Source organism: Danio rerio, chromosome 4 (genome assembly GCF_052040795.2).
Source record: "Danio rerio strain M-AB ecotype USA chromosome 4, GRCz13ab, whole genome shotgun sequence".
Taxonomy (NCBI): Eukaryota; Metazoa; Chordata; class Actinopteri; order Cypriniformes; family Danionidae; genus Danio; species Danio rerio.
The window spans coordinates 67,694,451-67,710,560 of NC_141024.2; the positions used below are offsets into that span (position 1 = coordinate 67,694,451).

A 16,110-nucleotide genomic window follows, 5' to 3' on the forward strand; every position below is an offset into this window, starting at 1 on the left:
ATGATGTTTCTGATGAGAATGAGGTGGATTTGGAGAAAATAGACAAAAGAGTGGATGGTTCTGTAAACTTGTCTTCGAGCAATGAACCTGTGGACATTGTGGAAGAAGGAGAAGAGACTGTGAGTCCTTTGCAAGAAACAATAAGTGAAATGGAAAGTGGACACGAAGAGCATACACTGTTGGAAGTTCCGGAAATCAGAAAGCCAGAACGGAGATATCCTGAGCGGAAAAGACGCCCTCCTAATAGACTCTCTTTGGAGCTGCGAGTCTTTACAAGAGAAAGTGATAATGAAAAGATTGAAAGAGGAAGTAAAGTCTGGGAAAAGGCTAAAGCGAAGAAGGAGAAGCTGTGCCTTAGCAACACTACATATAGACATGCACACAATACACACTCACTGAAAAGAACTTCTTAATGTGTTTATTTGACTTTATTTAACAATTTTTGGAGGGGTGAATTGAATAATGGCTGTGACGCCATCAATCAAAGAGGGGGTGGGTGTAGGGAATATGTAATAACTCTTCCTTTCCTCCGGGGGGAGCTGTGTGTTGTGTTAGGGAGATGGGCTGCTCTTTGGCCTCAGTTGTGTTTCCCTGTGGGAAAGGTAAGGAGGATTGATTCAGCTCTAACCATAATCTGTTTAATTTCGTCAATAATAATTGCCATCCATGTTATTTTCTGAGATATGTTATAGTTTAGGCATTAATTAATGTGTAGATGTCCTTATTTTTGATAGATTGACTTATATTTCTGATATTTTAGTTGTTTCCATGCGGCATAGCATATTTTATGTTGTTTTAGGTTTGATAATACATGTTATTTGGTTGGTTCTTTATATCCTGAATATATTTAACATTTATAATTGCCTGTCATATGTTCTAGTTTATCTTTTCAGTGTTTAAGTTAGTTTGTGAACAGCAAGCTTACTAGTTATGTAGCTGCAGCATTTACATCATTTATTTTTGATCATTTGTACACTTAGTAATTATTTTGTGATGTACTGAGTTGTGTTTCCCTGTGGGAAAGATGTTGCAGTGCCATTTCTGCTGTACAAGTGACAAAATGAAGAGAGGAGTCCATTAAAGGGAAAGCTGCTCTGTTTGGCTCAACCACGGTCTTGGTGTCCTTCCTGTTCATCCTATCACACATACACAACGCAGAGACATTTTGGGGAAGCACACCAATGAAGAGGGTTACATATATATATATATATATATATATATATATATATATATATATATATATATATATATATATATATATATATATACACACATACATTCATACATACACATGGAAATGCAAATAAAAGAAACAAAATGCTCAAGTATCAGGGAACATCTTAATACATTTAAAATGTTGTTTAAAAAATAAAACAAAATAGTGATGTAGACATTTGACATTAGCTTTGTCTTCTTTCGTCCTCCATCCCTGTCAGGAGCAAGTTGTGGCTACCTTGTAATGCATATTTCCACTTCTTTATCAGTGGTGTGGTATGGACATTTGTCCTCACTGCATCTGTGATTAAAAGATAAACAGATTATTAGTAGTGAACAAGTACTAATGTTTAAAAAAAAAAGAAAAATGCTTGATCTCATAAAAGTAAAACCTAAATGGGACTACATATAGATTTGTTTGTTCCTCTGGTTATAATTCAAAGAAATACAGAGATGAACAGACCCTAATTGTATTGAAATGTATATGTAAAATCAACTTACTGACTATGACAGTCCTAAGGGGTAGTGCACGAAAGGCCACTTTTTAATTTGGTCCGCTCCAGTTAATTTGTTTAGCCAATGAGTTAGCCAGAAGCTTTTCCAGGATACGGCAAACTGCTCAGTGGAAAACACCAATGATTCCAAAGTAGGCTACCTATAAAGAAAAAAAAGGAATAAAAAAAACAAATAAACTTAAAACACTTTGAAATTTGCAAGAACTTAAACTTACTAGTTTCTTCATTTGTTCGGGCTGCTTCTTTAGTTGATTTTCAAGCTTTTCCAAATCAAATTGGACAAAGGAAGGTCAAACGTATTTAAATCTGGAATTTCATCACGTCTGTTTTGGTTTTGTGAGAATCAGGCCCAGCTGCTGCTTTATGACATTGCATGATTTTAAAACTTCAGTCACTCGTGCTAAAAAAGAAAAATAACAGATTAGTATAAATCAACCTGTAGCTTATTCTCATACAACTTGTGTAAATACAACAGTGGGTTAGATACTGCTGATATTCTCTAGTTGATCTTTACTTTCTAGCTGCATTAAACCTTAACAAATTTAGTGATGTCTTGAATTCTTACAAAGACATCACGAGATGCAATAAGTTCTGTCTTGATCTCCAACTGCACTAGAACAAGGACTGTAAATGTTCATAGGTGTACTGGAATGTACAGTATCTGTGCATCTTGATGGTGGTCTTAGGATTTCTGCCATAGTCATTGATGGTGATGGTACTTGTGGTGCTGCATTGATTTCTGAAATCTTCATACCTGCCTTTTATCCAGCCTCTTTGTTCCAAGTAATTTTTCTTCATCATGATATAGTTGTCTTTAATGTCCCTTGATCAGATACATTTACAAAACAAAACATCACTTTAGTATAGTGCCAGTGCAAAACTCGCTGGTTGTAATAGATCAATGACATTATGTGTTTAAAATAATTGCAAACAAACCTGTTCTTTCTTTAGGTGTATGACAGGCGATCATCATCCTCATCTGTCTCCCAGTCAGAAATCACAGTTGCTTGTGAATGTTTTAGTCGAGCTTCCTCATATGCATCTATAATAAAACATCACATTGTTGACACATTGTTAACCTCCCGTAAAGAAAAGCTCAAATCCTGAAATACTATCAAAGTTAATTAATGCATATAATACCTATAGTGTAAATAATCAGTACACAGAAGGTTGCACAAGATTTATTCGGAGATTCATGCAGAGTGACAGCCTTATGAATCTGAGACATAGATTTGTAAGATGGCCAAGCACATGCATAATTCTGTACCTATGAAGATTAACCTACCATTGTGAAAAATGTTTGATGATGATAGCCAATAACAATAAACCATTTCAGCTGTTTGTGAAGCAATTAGTAATGTAATGTCTGAAAAGCTCAATCTATGTTGAAAATGTATCAGCAGTTTACAGCTTATAATGGACTTTTAGCACACAACTATAACATGCCTGTTCACGTTCAAAAGAGTGTGCCATTGGCATCTTTGGTCGTGATGTGCTGCAAAATGACCTCACTAACCTTTGCTAAACAAAAACAATAAGACTTTACCAACAAATATTGTTACCCATTCATTTAAATCAGAATTTATCAGAATCAGAATTTTTGTCAATAACAAAAAAAAAAAAAATCAAAATCTGCTTTAAGACGTTCAGTTTAACATTAACTGACCATTACAGCTTGAACCAAAGATATTATTGATTCCCATAGGCTAACACATATGAATTGAAAGCACATGTTTTGCCATGTTAGTGTTAATGGATTCGTCTGCAGAAACTTTCTTTAACGTAAAGTTAGCATACACACAAATTCGTTTCATGTTTCTTTAAAATAATTAAAATAGTTTTCAGTTACTAAACACGTTACAGTCTAACATTATGTTAAAGGAACAGGAACTTTCAGATGTGTTTGTAACGTTAGCGCTAGCATAACTTGCATTAGCTCCAGTCGTGTTTCTTAAAGCAAGTTACTTTCGTATCAAATTGTTTTAAATTACTAAACACTGTTACAATAAAACACTGTGGAAAAATGTTTTAAGCTCTAAATTCGCAAAGTATACAGTACACAAGCAGTAAAAACCTTTCCTTTCTGACCAGAATCCACATGAAAGTTTTGAAAAACCAAACTTCTTTTTCTTCCTATGATCTTCATGGCAGTCGGCAACCAACTTTTTGGAGCATTACCGCCACCGCCTGGATTGGAGTTTGGATCAGGAGTTTACTCCAATGTTCTGCAGCTGGATATATCTCATACTCTTACATGTTTCTTATGAAACCAACTTCTGCTTAAAAAAAACAGTCGGCACAGGAGCGTGCCGTCTTGAAAATCAGCGCATTTTACACCGTTTTTCTCTAGATTATATATATATATAATCCATTTATAAATAGCGTTGTTTTGTTTGCGTCTAAACACTTGCGACCATCCACACTAAATATTCTTATTATTTTGTTGCTGTCCTACCATGAATATTTTCTCAAATTATCATTAAACATGGAGCTAACAGATTACTAGATAAAATAAGAATTTAATCGGTTGCCATCAGCCGAGTCCTTGCCAGAAGCGGCCCAGGCTCTACAGACAGACTCGGGCCGGATAGGGTTGACTGGAATTGGGCCAGTGCTTTAAAGCCGCATCACAACCGCATGTGCGCGAGCGAGCTGCGGCCCGGATAACACTCGCCGATGCCGAGTCAGAGCCGGAGGCGCCGAAGGGCAGCCGAGCTCGGGCCGATTACTACCTGCTATCGGGGATGTTTAGTTAACTTTTTGTTGACTTCACATTGCAACTGTAAAGATTGATTAGAAAAAATGTTTACAGGTCAAAACATGCATACACAAGTAAATAATATGTGTGATTAGTCACTAGGAGAAAAATTATATAATAGCATACATCATAAATATTATAGAAAATAAATATAATACAGAAAAGCCACGTTTATTCACATAATCATCACATGTATTATTGTAAACCTCAACATCTTGGTGCTATTGGTGTTACTTTTACATTTCATACTTTACAAACCAATATAATAAACCCTTACAAAAAATAACAGCATACTGATGTAAAACTGCAGTACAACTGAACAATAGCAGCAGGCTATAAAGAATAACTGCAGTAAAAATATTTGCTACTGCAAAATTGCAATATAATGAAGTAAAAACACAGTTCAACTACATTACTACATATTGAATAAAAAACTAATTAAAAGCTAGTTTAATTTTCAGTACATTAAAGTAAAACTATAGTAAAAGGTAAACTGCAACTTTACTCCATTTGGGCATTGTAGTGCTGTACAGTCTAATTTGCCAATGGTGTGATAATTGGACTACTATAGGCTACTGTACTTGTTTTTGTACTTATTTTCAGGTATTTTCTTATTGTAAACTAGTCATCTTCTTATTATTATTATTATTATTTCCTTTATTTAGCCAGGAGATCACATTGAGACAGTACTGTCTCTTCTTCCAGTGAGACCTGGTCAAGATGGCAGGCAACACATAAAGTTTCATATAAAAATCACAAACAATACCACAAAATTACAAAATCACCATTCTTAAAAACATCAGCTCATAACAAACAATTGCAGGTGTCCTTTAAAATGTTGTATAAAAGATGTTTAAAAATACTCAGAGTCGGAAGAGTGTCAAGATTGAGCTGATTTTGCAGGTCGTTCCAAGCCCTGGGAGCGTGAACGGAAAAAGCACGTTTGCCAAGTTCTGATAATGCCCTTGGGACTATCAGACGAATACATGAACCAGATCTAGTATTTTGATTGTTGGTGTGAAATGTTAATAAATTAAAAATATAGGATGGTAATTTACCTAAAAGAGCTTTTAAAATAAATAAGTACAGATGTAATTTTCTCCTTTGATATAGAGATAACCAGTCTAAGGAATCATACAAAATACAGTGATGCGTCCGTGAATCTGCACCTGTGACAAAACGTATTGCTGCATGATAAACAGAATCTAATTTTCTTAATAGGGTAGTGGTTGCGTGCATATAGAGATGATCACCATAATCCATTATAGACAGAAATGTACTCTCTACTAATTTTTTGCGGACTTTATAAGGAAAACAATTTCTTGACCGGTATAAAAAACCTAACTTTGGCCTAAGCTTTTTCAGTAACTTGTCAATATGTATATCAAAGGCTAATCTCTCATCAATCCAAACTCCTAAATATTTATAAAAGCTAACTCTTTCTATTTGAACACCGTTCAGAGTTTTTATTGTCTGATCTGTTGACTTAATGCGGCCACGGCTAAAAATCATATATTTAGTCTTTTTTGAATTTAAGACCAATTTTAAATTTTGCAACGTACACTGCAATATTTGAAAAGCAATCTGTAGATGTTGTACAGCTTGGTTTAAAGAATGTGCTGCTGTATACATTATTGTGTCATCGGCATACAGATGTATTTTTGCTGATTCTATTCCGTGACCTAAATCGTTAATATAAATAGAAAATAACAACGGAGCTAAAACCGATCCTTGGGGAACCCCAGTGTTAACATTTAGAAATGGTGAATTATAATTTTCTACTGTCACACATTGAGTGCGTTCTGAAAAATAGTTTTCAAACCAGTTTAGAGCAGATTGAGTAAAACCTAAAAGCCTAAGTCTCTGCAACATTAGTTTATGATCTACAGAATCAAAAGCTTTAGATAAATCAATAAATAAAGCAGCACAGGACTGTTTACTGTCTAAAGAGCGTGTGATATCATTTAAGATTAATGTAGCTGCAGTAACCGTACTGTGTCCCGTTCTAAATCCTGACTGGTGATCCTGAAGTATATTATTAATTGACAAATATTGTTTTAGTTGGTCATTTATCAATGACTCAAAGACCTTTGCTAAAACCGACAATCTGGAAATAGGACGGTAATTATTTGGGTCTGCAGGATCTCCCCCTTTTAATAATGGCGTAACCATAGCAGATTTCCACATTTTAGGTATCACATTAGAAGTGAGACTTAAGTTAAATAAAGAGGCTATAGGTTCTGCAACTAACTCTGCTGCCAGACGTAAGAAATAAGGGTCAATTTTATCGATTCCTGGTGATTTTTTAATATCTAGAGTCTCTAAAGCTTTATGGACCTGTGTGACGGTGATAGGCAAAAACTTGAACAAATGTGAGGAACTGTTTCGAACAGACTCAACAAGTGTGTTTGAAGTATGGGCAGATGAGACGGGAGAATCAGAAATCGAGCCGACAGATATGAAATAATTATTAAGATTGTCTGCAATGTCTTCTCTGCCCTTAACTTCAGTGTTATTAACTTTTAAATAATTTGGGAAATTAGAAGCCGGTTTAGATACTGAAACAGACTTAACTAATTTCCAAAAATGTACAGGATTTTTAAAGTTTTTGTCTATCATAGACAGATAATATTCACACTTTGCCCTTTTTATTAACTTTGTACACTTATTTCGTAAAGCTCTATATGAATTCCAGTCTGTAAGATTGTTTGATTTCTTTGCCTTGGCCCATAAAATATTCCTTTGTTGTATAGAAGTAGAAACTGTGTGATTGAACCAAGGATTATCCTTACCACTTATCCTAAATCGTTTAAATGGGGCGTGTTTATCACAGATAGATAGAAATGTGGTTCTGAAGTAGTCCCAGGCCATGTTGACATCAGGTATACGTGAAACAACACCCAGATCACTGAGGTAGATATCCCGTAAAAAAGCTTGTTCATTAAAATGCTTAAAAAATCTTTTAAAAGTATATCGTGATAAGGGTCTATGGTTTTTACAGTTTCTCACGCAGACAACTGCGCAGTGATCACTAATGTCATTGCAGAAAACTCCCGTTGCTGGATATCTATGGTCAGCATTAGTTAAAATTAAATCCAAGAGAGAAGATTTATCTGAATCCTTTTGATTTATCCGAGTTGTTGTTTTAATCAGCTGGACCAAACGAAAAGAGTCACATACCTCCTTAATCATGTCGGAGGAAGACGACAGCCAGTCCCAGTTCAGATCGCCGAGTAAAATCAATTCAAATTTAGTCCAGTCGTGAAGAAATTCTGCAAGTAAAGTGCATGCTTCACTTGAAGACGATGAAGGCGGGCGATAACAACCACCAACGATAATGTCCGAGCCGGAGACCAAATGTAGTTTAAGCACCAACAATTCCAAGCTGTTTTCTTTGCTGATCGAATGTATGCAGGAGCAATTTAAGTTGGACTTTACATGTATAGCAATTCCCCCTCCTTTTTTCGTACGATCACATCTGAAGACATTATAAGTAATAATATTAATCAAGTCATTAGTAACTGATGCCTTCAACCATGTCTCAGTGAGGACTAAGCCGCACTATTCTTAAAGTGACAGCGTGCGATATTCCTGCTGCCGCCTGAGAAAATCCCTCACTGCTCTTGACTGCAGGACTTTTGTAGCTGAAGTTTTTTTCTTACAGTGAAGATGCTTAAAGATTATTTCATATTTTTATTCTATTGTATTTATTTTCCTTTCCTCATTTACAAGGAGGAAAATAACTGCATATTTACAGTTAAAATCAGAATTATTAGCCCTTCTCAATTATTAATGACCCTTTCCCCCCAATTTCTGTTTAATGGAAAGATTTATTTTCAACCCATTTTTAAGCATAATAGATTTAATAACTCATCTCTAATAACAGATTCCTTTATCTTTCCTATGATGACAGTACATTTTATTTTACTAGATATTTTTCAAGATACTAGCATTCAGCTTGGGGTGACATTCAAAGGCTTAATTAGGGTATTTAGCCAAGTCATTGTATAACAGTAGTTTCTTCTGCAGAAAATCAAAAATTTATATTGCTTAAGGAGGCTAATAATATTGACCTTAAAATAGGTTTCAAAATATTAAAAACTGCTTTTATTCTTGCTGAAATAAAACAAATAAGCCTTTCTCCAGAAGAAAAAATATTATAGAAAATACTGTGAAAAATACCTGAATTTGTTAAACATCATTTGGGAAATATTTTTATACAAAAAAAAAAAAAAAATTGTACGGAAGGGTGAATAATTTTGACTGATAAATGTTTTGACAAATGTTTTATAAAAAAAATGAGCAATTTTCATCATTTCAGCTATAGGCAAATATATGATTCAGTTATACATAAGTTATATGACATTTATGAGGCATGTAACATGTTTCTGTGTTTTTGTTTTTTTGTTCTTGGTGATCTTTAATATAGCTACGCAAATATTTTCTAAAACGTCTAGCAATAATTTGCCTACAGCTTGTTAGGTAATTATGAAGACAAAAATAATTATAATAATAAAAATAAAATGATCAAAATAAAAAGATAATAGAGCAGCATTTTGCAAAATATAATAGTGCTTTATATGCTTTAAATCCTGCAATATATGTGTTGTTTCATATTCATTTTTTATTTCACTTGCTGCATTCGTTATTTAATGTTTGAATAGTAAAACAAATAACAGCCATCGCTTAATTGGTTTCATTTTACCATCAAAATGTAGTATAGTTTATATAATTATCAACTTTTTATGAAAAAACGCAGTGTAATTTATTTGATTGTTAAAAATGAAATAATTTATGTGCTGTGTTTTTATTAGTGAAAGTGTCCGCTCACCTTTGACAAGGCCTGTCCAAAATTATATTTCTGCCACTATAATACAAATGCACTATTATTGTTGTCTTATCATTGTTTATTTTTCTGTTATGTTCAGAGATTTTAAATATTATTTATTTCCCTCCAATTATTTTCAATCATCACGATACATTTTGGTAATTTACCCTCCAAATAAAACTTAGCCAGAGCTGCGCAACATATAAATAAATAAGGGTGCACATGTACCTATATTTAGCATCCCTATTTGATAAAGCAGCATAACAGTGTTCAGTCACATGGTTGCTTTTGCTTTTCTGAAAAATAAATAAATAAATAGTTTTGGCTCTTATTTAACTTTAATTGAACAAAGGGAGCCGTTTACATTGCGTTACCAAGGCAACTACTGATGCGCTTTGTGTAATGTTTTAAAGAGCTTTGTCGCAGCACGACAGTGGAAAATGAAACCGTATCCGTGCTGTCTGGCCCGGTTTGGCACGGAATGGAACAGTTCTGTTTAAAGAACGATTCAGCACGATAGTGGAAAAGCGGCTTTTGAGAACCACTGTTCTATGAGAATACTGTAGGTCAAATACCGTCAGCTCATTTAAACTTTTTTAATTTATTGTTTTTGTTTATTTTATATAGCGCCAGTGCTCAAGGACGCTTTACAAACAGCAGGAGAACAAGAAAAGCAATAACCTTAAGAAGGTAGAGAAAATGGGAGACTAATAATACATTAAAATAATGACAAAAGACATGAGAACAAGTAACAAAAGAAACTCATTCCTGTCTTTCAATGAGTGCTTATGTGCATTTAGGAGAACTAGGCAGCACACTCAGGGCTGCAAGATGGATTTAATTTAGTATTTGTATTATTAAAATATTTCTGAATGAAAACAAACCTGTTTGTTCCTGTGGATCTTCCTGTTTGACTGTGAATGTTTCTTCAATCTTCACATCTTCACTCTCCTCTTTAATAAACGCCATCTTTATAACAGTGTGGAGATCAGTCGCTTCAGCTCTGTGTTTGGACACTATATCCTGTTTAAAATTAATAAAACAATAAACAGAAACAAAATAACTTCTCTTCAACACTTGCTTCAACAGTTTCTTTATATGAGAGTAAAACAAAACGTTTCTTTAAAACACTTATTACACACTTTCCTGTTACTTTATTCAAACAATAGTCATCAGTTACTGAGAATAAAATAGTACTACGTTGTATAAAGGGTTAAAATAATATTTCCAATAGCAGGAACATAATATAGCATCGTATAAAAACACTTAAAACTTTAGAGTTTTAACTTTAAATCAGTTTATATCTGTAAACGTTTTCAAACAAACCTTTCTCCAGTGGAATCACAGCGACGAAGCGGCGCTGCCTGATGACGTCACGCGCCACGGCAAAATAAAAGTATTTTTTGTTTAACTTTTTTGCCACTATCTGTTGCAGTCATGACTTACTGATACATTTCTCCTATGATTTTCACTTTACACTATATCTGCTCTCTCTCACAAAAACCTTAAATCTAAATATTTTCTTAAGTTTTTAATCCACTTTATAATGATTTGTATGTCTACAACACATTACTTCCTATTAATATAGGAGTCCAAATCTCATCCTCATAATTATGACCTCTTCTTTTCTTTTTCTACAACTTCATATGCCTATGTAGAATTTCTTTTTTTCCACATGAATTGTTGTCTCTTATTATCTGTGTTCCACGTTTCCTGCCATTCTTTAGCAATCTTCAGTAATATTTAATTTACCTTGGGGTAAGTCACATAAAAATCACAATTCTGTAATTTACTCATCCTCTACTTTTTCCAAATCTGTTTGAGTTTCTGCTGAATGCAAATAAAGAGAATACTGGGGCAAAAAACAGCCACTGTATGGTTCAACAGTTTGGACATGTCTGCTTTTTTCCACATTTTCTTGCACAAAATGTTCTTGGAACTTGATTACAATTTAACCACTAAAGTCACATGTCACATGTTTTGGCAATGTTTTTGGTTCCTTTTCTTGGATCTCTTGCTGTCTATGACAGATGAAGGAGCTTTCTGATTTCATCTAAAGTGTCTTCATTTGCGTTCTGAAGATGACCAAAAATCTCAGGGGATTGAAACAACAGGTAGAGGGACAATCGTTCTCGAGTGCCTAGTGTACACTATAACACACGCCTTCCACCGCTGCTATTAAACAGCCACATCCCACTGTTTTTTAAAATGTATTTATTCATTTTAACAATAACAACAGGCCATTACAATAAATAGAAATACAAAAACAGATAGAAGGCCACATCACACTGCTCCTCGTGTGATATTACTCATATATATTTATTAATTTCCTTTACAGCTTAGTCCCTTTATTAATCAGGGTTCACCATAGTGGAATGAACTGCCAACTTATCCAACACATGCTTTACGCAGCAGATGCCCTTCCAGCTGCAACCCATTACTGGGATACATGCATACACACTCATTCACACACACCATATGCATACCGCATGCCTATGGACTTGGGGGAAACCAGAGCACCTGGAGGAAACTCATGCGAACATGGGGAGAACACGCAAACAGAAATGCCAACTGACCCAGCTGAAGCTCGAACCAACAACCTTCTTGCTGTGAGGCGATCAGTGCTACCTACTGCACCACTGTGATGCCTCGCATGTATAATTATTTGAGTATTAAACTGGTATTATTGTTTCTAAAAAGAACCTACTGAAAAAGAAATTTGAACCTGGGGATGTTGCCTATGAGGATGAAAGTTCACCAGCCACAGTTCTAGACATTAAAGGTAAAACGTACAGCAAACATCAAGACTTGTGATCATGAGTAGGCATTGGACAATAACCGGTTTCAAGGTTTATGTCTGTTTGGAAAAGTCACGGTTTTATAACCACCAATATTTTCTGCTATACCGTTTCCAAGGTATTTGCAAAGGTTTTTTATGTGTTGTAAAGAAATCTGTGTTTTTGAAACTAATGACAGCAGCAGTCAATGATTTATTTTAATTATTTAGCCTGACATGTTTGCCGTTCCAAAATATTTAAAATCTTTCCTAAAATATAATGTGTTTAAGTTGTTGTTTTTTACTCAGATGTTTGAAAATAACTTATTTTAGAGCAGTAATCACAATATTGTGATATTTTATCCAAGGGTATCATACCAACAGAAACTTAAATCCTGCCCATGCTTTATCATGATTGAAGATAAGTATTTTCAACTTTATCTATTTCTCTTTAGAGAACAAAGAAACTCTCAGGAGGAGGATATTCAGAAGAGGGGAATTTACAGACGTAGTACAGAAGAAGTTTCCAAACGTACCAATAAAATTTATCAGGGCAGCAGTAAGGGAAAAAGTAAATGATGAGCACAAGTTACAAGGAAGGTAATAATTTGTGCACGCACGCACGCACGCACACACATACACACACACGCACACACTTGTATGTACCCTTTTCACATTTGCGTGTTTTTTAGCAGCAGAAATCATCATAGTTGGTAAACTCCGAGCGCAGTGAATGAGAGAGTACAACGACTTTTTAATTTTTTTACAATTCTATTTGCTACAGAAAACAATGTCAAATTTACTGTCCTGTCCCCATAGACACTTCATTAGATACTCCTCGCATTGTTTTTTAAATTTGACATAAAGATTGTATTATACATATATGAATGTAAATGTACATAAGTTTAAAAAATCTAAATATTAAAAACTTTAAGGTATTTAGGATGCAGATGATCTTTAACAACACATTATAACAGTCTTGTGAAAAGGGTCCATTGGTTGTTTATGGGGATTCTTCATAGCTGTAATGGTTTTTATACTGTACACTGTATTCTGCCCTACACCAACTCTACCACTTACAGGAAACTTTTTTTTCTTTTTTCTTTTTTAGGAAAATGGAGTAAACGCAGCCTGTTCATTGGATTCTGGTCTACTTTTTATTTTTTTAACAGTTTTAATAAATAATTTGTGAAAATACATTGATTCATTGTGAAATTTCTCTAACTTCATATCTATCCTGCACAATAATCCTGCAGGAACTGTATATTTTAATAGACCTGTAGGATTGTAATTCTTGCAGGAACAATCCCTGCATAAATTTCCTTCATAAAATTCCTGCAGGTATTCCTACAGGAAAATGAGCTGAAAATCCTGTAGGATACCTGTATGAAATTCCTGCAGGATTCCTGCGGGGTTTTTTTTTGTAAGGGAGCCCAAAAGCAAAAGAGACATAAAACATCAAATCACATCTGTAAAATTCTAAACAAATGTTTTCTCTGTATGCACTGTGGTGGTACCAGTCAGCATCGATCTGCATTGCCCACCAGTAAATAGAAAGATAATGTTATGAACATTTTACATCTTATCAGGTGTGCAAAAGCAAAAGGCTTCTCAAGTACAGTGCACAAAATCATAAAGAAAAAGGTCAGGGTTACAGGCAGTGTTGACGAAAATTAACTTTATATATATATATATATATATATATATATATATATATATATATATATATATGTATATATGTGTGTGTGCGTGTGTGCACATGTAACTGAACTGCAACCAATTACAAACCCAAATTTAAAGTGAAGCCAGTCTTCAGTTTTTGCATCATCATTGACAAAATATGGCGGTTAACTCCCTTGCCAACAGCTGCATCTCCTAAAAAAAAAATACAAAATGAAGCAAGTTCGTTGCAGAAACTGTACAGACTATAAGCGATTCAAATGATTTTAATAATAAAAAAAGGAGTACCAGTCAATCTATATTTCAATGGAGTGGACCAATTAGCACTGTTCATTTTATAAAATGAAACCAGGGTACTATCTTGTTCATCCATAGTATCAAACTGGTTGATGAGTAATGATAGAGATGGACAGTGTGAATTGATGGAGAGCAACTCATCACAGAACATTCGAGATGATTTGAATGGGTCAATTTCATTTTTCCATGCTGAAATCAAATGAACAATTTATCTAAATACCATTTTACAAGCATAGTTGAATAACAATACAAAAAAGATAAAAGAATAAATGAATAAAGATGCACTTATCATTTTACAGTACAACAGCACTAAAAAAAAAAATAAAATGTGTTGTGTCTAACCTGAAGACAGGGATGTTGAAGATTGTGCAGTTGAGGGTCCTGGCAATTCTTCTGTATTTAAAGTGAATGAAGAATCATTGTCACCAAAAGTCCTTTCTCTAAAACAGGCAAGACACAAACAATTTCAATTTTGTTCATTAAGCCACTTCAAAAATTTTCATGCATATTGTTGCGTCCTGGTTAAAAGATGACTAAGTCTTCCACTGATGTTCACGATTAGTTTATTGGTCACATTTCATAGAATTTGTTCACATTATTCATTCGTGAATCACCGTAAGAACTAGAGAGAAAACAAACAACAAATACAAATAAATCCCGAAAATTAACGCTAAGTCAACATCAACAATTAAACGATAAACAAATAAACCAAATTACCTTATTTTTTCCATCAAACCAGGAGCTATAACTCATGAAGGAGGAACCCGTGAAGCTACCATATACATGTACCCCTTTTACCGTGTTTTTCCTAGCGTTCCATAGTTTTCATTCACTCCTACACGCAATTTATACATCCGGTAAACTCCGCAATTTTGACGTCATAATCAAAGTCCCCAAACAATGTAATTCATTCAAAAAAAATCAACCCGTATACAAAATACAACAAAACATAAAAAATAAAGAAATAAATAAATTCAAAATCATAACAAAGTAACACATTATTTCAAGTTTCTTTACACATATTAAAAGCATTTGCCCAGTTTCATAGACAAGGCTTAGACCCTAGTGCCAGACAAAGTCTGGATGTAACATACAATGACATACTGTATATAGTCATTAATGTCAAAATTAACCAGTAATGATTTTCTCAAAGCAAGGCTTATAAAAGTTACATACATCTGTAGCATGAAATTAGCTCATTTTATGAATATTAATAAATCAACAATAACGGTTTATTCTTAATTATTAATATTCCGGCTTAAGCTTCAGTCAGTTTGGTCAAACAAACATATGATTGTAAATGATCATGCTCGCGCGACCGAGCGGATTCCCAGATTATGAATATTAATTATAAACAATAACGAATTATTATTAATCATTAATATTCCGGATCAATTTATTGTTAATTTGACCAAACAAACACAAGCAGAGCCACCGCTCTTCCGAGCGGACACGGTAATCTATTCATTTAGAAAAAGGGAATTTAATTGCTACTTCTTGTGAAGTAGATTAATCATTCAAAAGTTTTAAACAACTTATAATAGCTAGGCAGGGGAATCTGTATTTCAGTGACATTTTCTCGTGAGGCAAACAATACAATTCATTTGATTATAATGGAATTTATTGACTAGTCAGACGTAACGAACAAACAAACGCACAAACATACATTAAACACAAAACAAAGGTAAACCACTTGGAGATATCGGGTCTATAGAACGTGTAACAACAAAGAGAAATAGTAAAGCTAGAAAATATAGATTTCAGATTAAAGAGTGACAAAACGTTCAGTTCCACACGCACCATTACGGACCACCAAGGTTATAAAAAACACCTTTTTGATAAAAGGGGCACAGCTTAATCGCATAACTAAAATCACCTGGTCTTTCATGTCTGGCGGTCTCTCTTATGCGTCTCTCTTCCGTCGTGATGAAACTACTCTTGATGTCCTTTGATGCATGGAGTTTGTAATGCAGTTCGGACGAACACGATCGCAAACTTTAAACTGAATTTACTTTGCCGGAAAATAAAGAAAGCGTGGCGG

At 34.2% G+C, this 16,110-nt stretch overlaps 2 protein-coding genes, 1 long non-coding RNA gene and 1 pseudogene across 10 annotated transcripts in view; 1 reads left to right on the forward strand and 3 right to left on the reverse strand.

Annotated features, from left to right (window-relative positions):
* Nucleotides 1-16,110, forward strand: part of LOC148682349 (uncharacterized) — a 771,506-nt gene that overhangs the window by 524,178 nt on the left and 231,218 nt on the right. The gene's annotated exons all lie outside the window — the stretch shown is intronic.
* The window catches only part of LOC137490983 (uncharacterized), a 471,679-nt gene that overhangs the window by 402,630 nt on the left and 52,939 nt on the right, over nt 1-16,110 (reverse strand). The window lies entirely within an intron of this gene.
* Nucleotides 578-2,774, reverse strand: LOC148682354 (uncharacterized; annotated as a pseudogene). Its single transcript, XR_015942120.1, has 5 exons — nt 2,296-2,774; nt 1,946-2,130; nt 1,717-1,870; nt 1,278-1,516; nt 578-591 (listed from the first exon to the last, which is right to left on the reverse strand). The product of XR_015942120.1 is annotated as an uncharacterized LOC148682354 (transcript).
* Nucleotides 3,678-16,110, reverse strand: part of LOC147845236 (uncharacterized) — a 934,973-nt gene continuing 922,540 nt past the window's right edge. For all 7 annotated transcript variants that reach the window (XM_087250654.2, XM_087250651.2, XM_087250650.2 and 4 more), the window contains one exon: nt 3,678-4,399. The gene's annotated coding sequence lies outside the window, so the exon portion shown is untranslated. The remainder of the gene's footprint in view (nt 4,400-16,110) is intronic.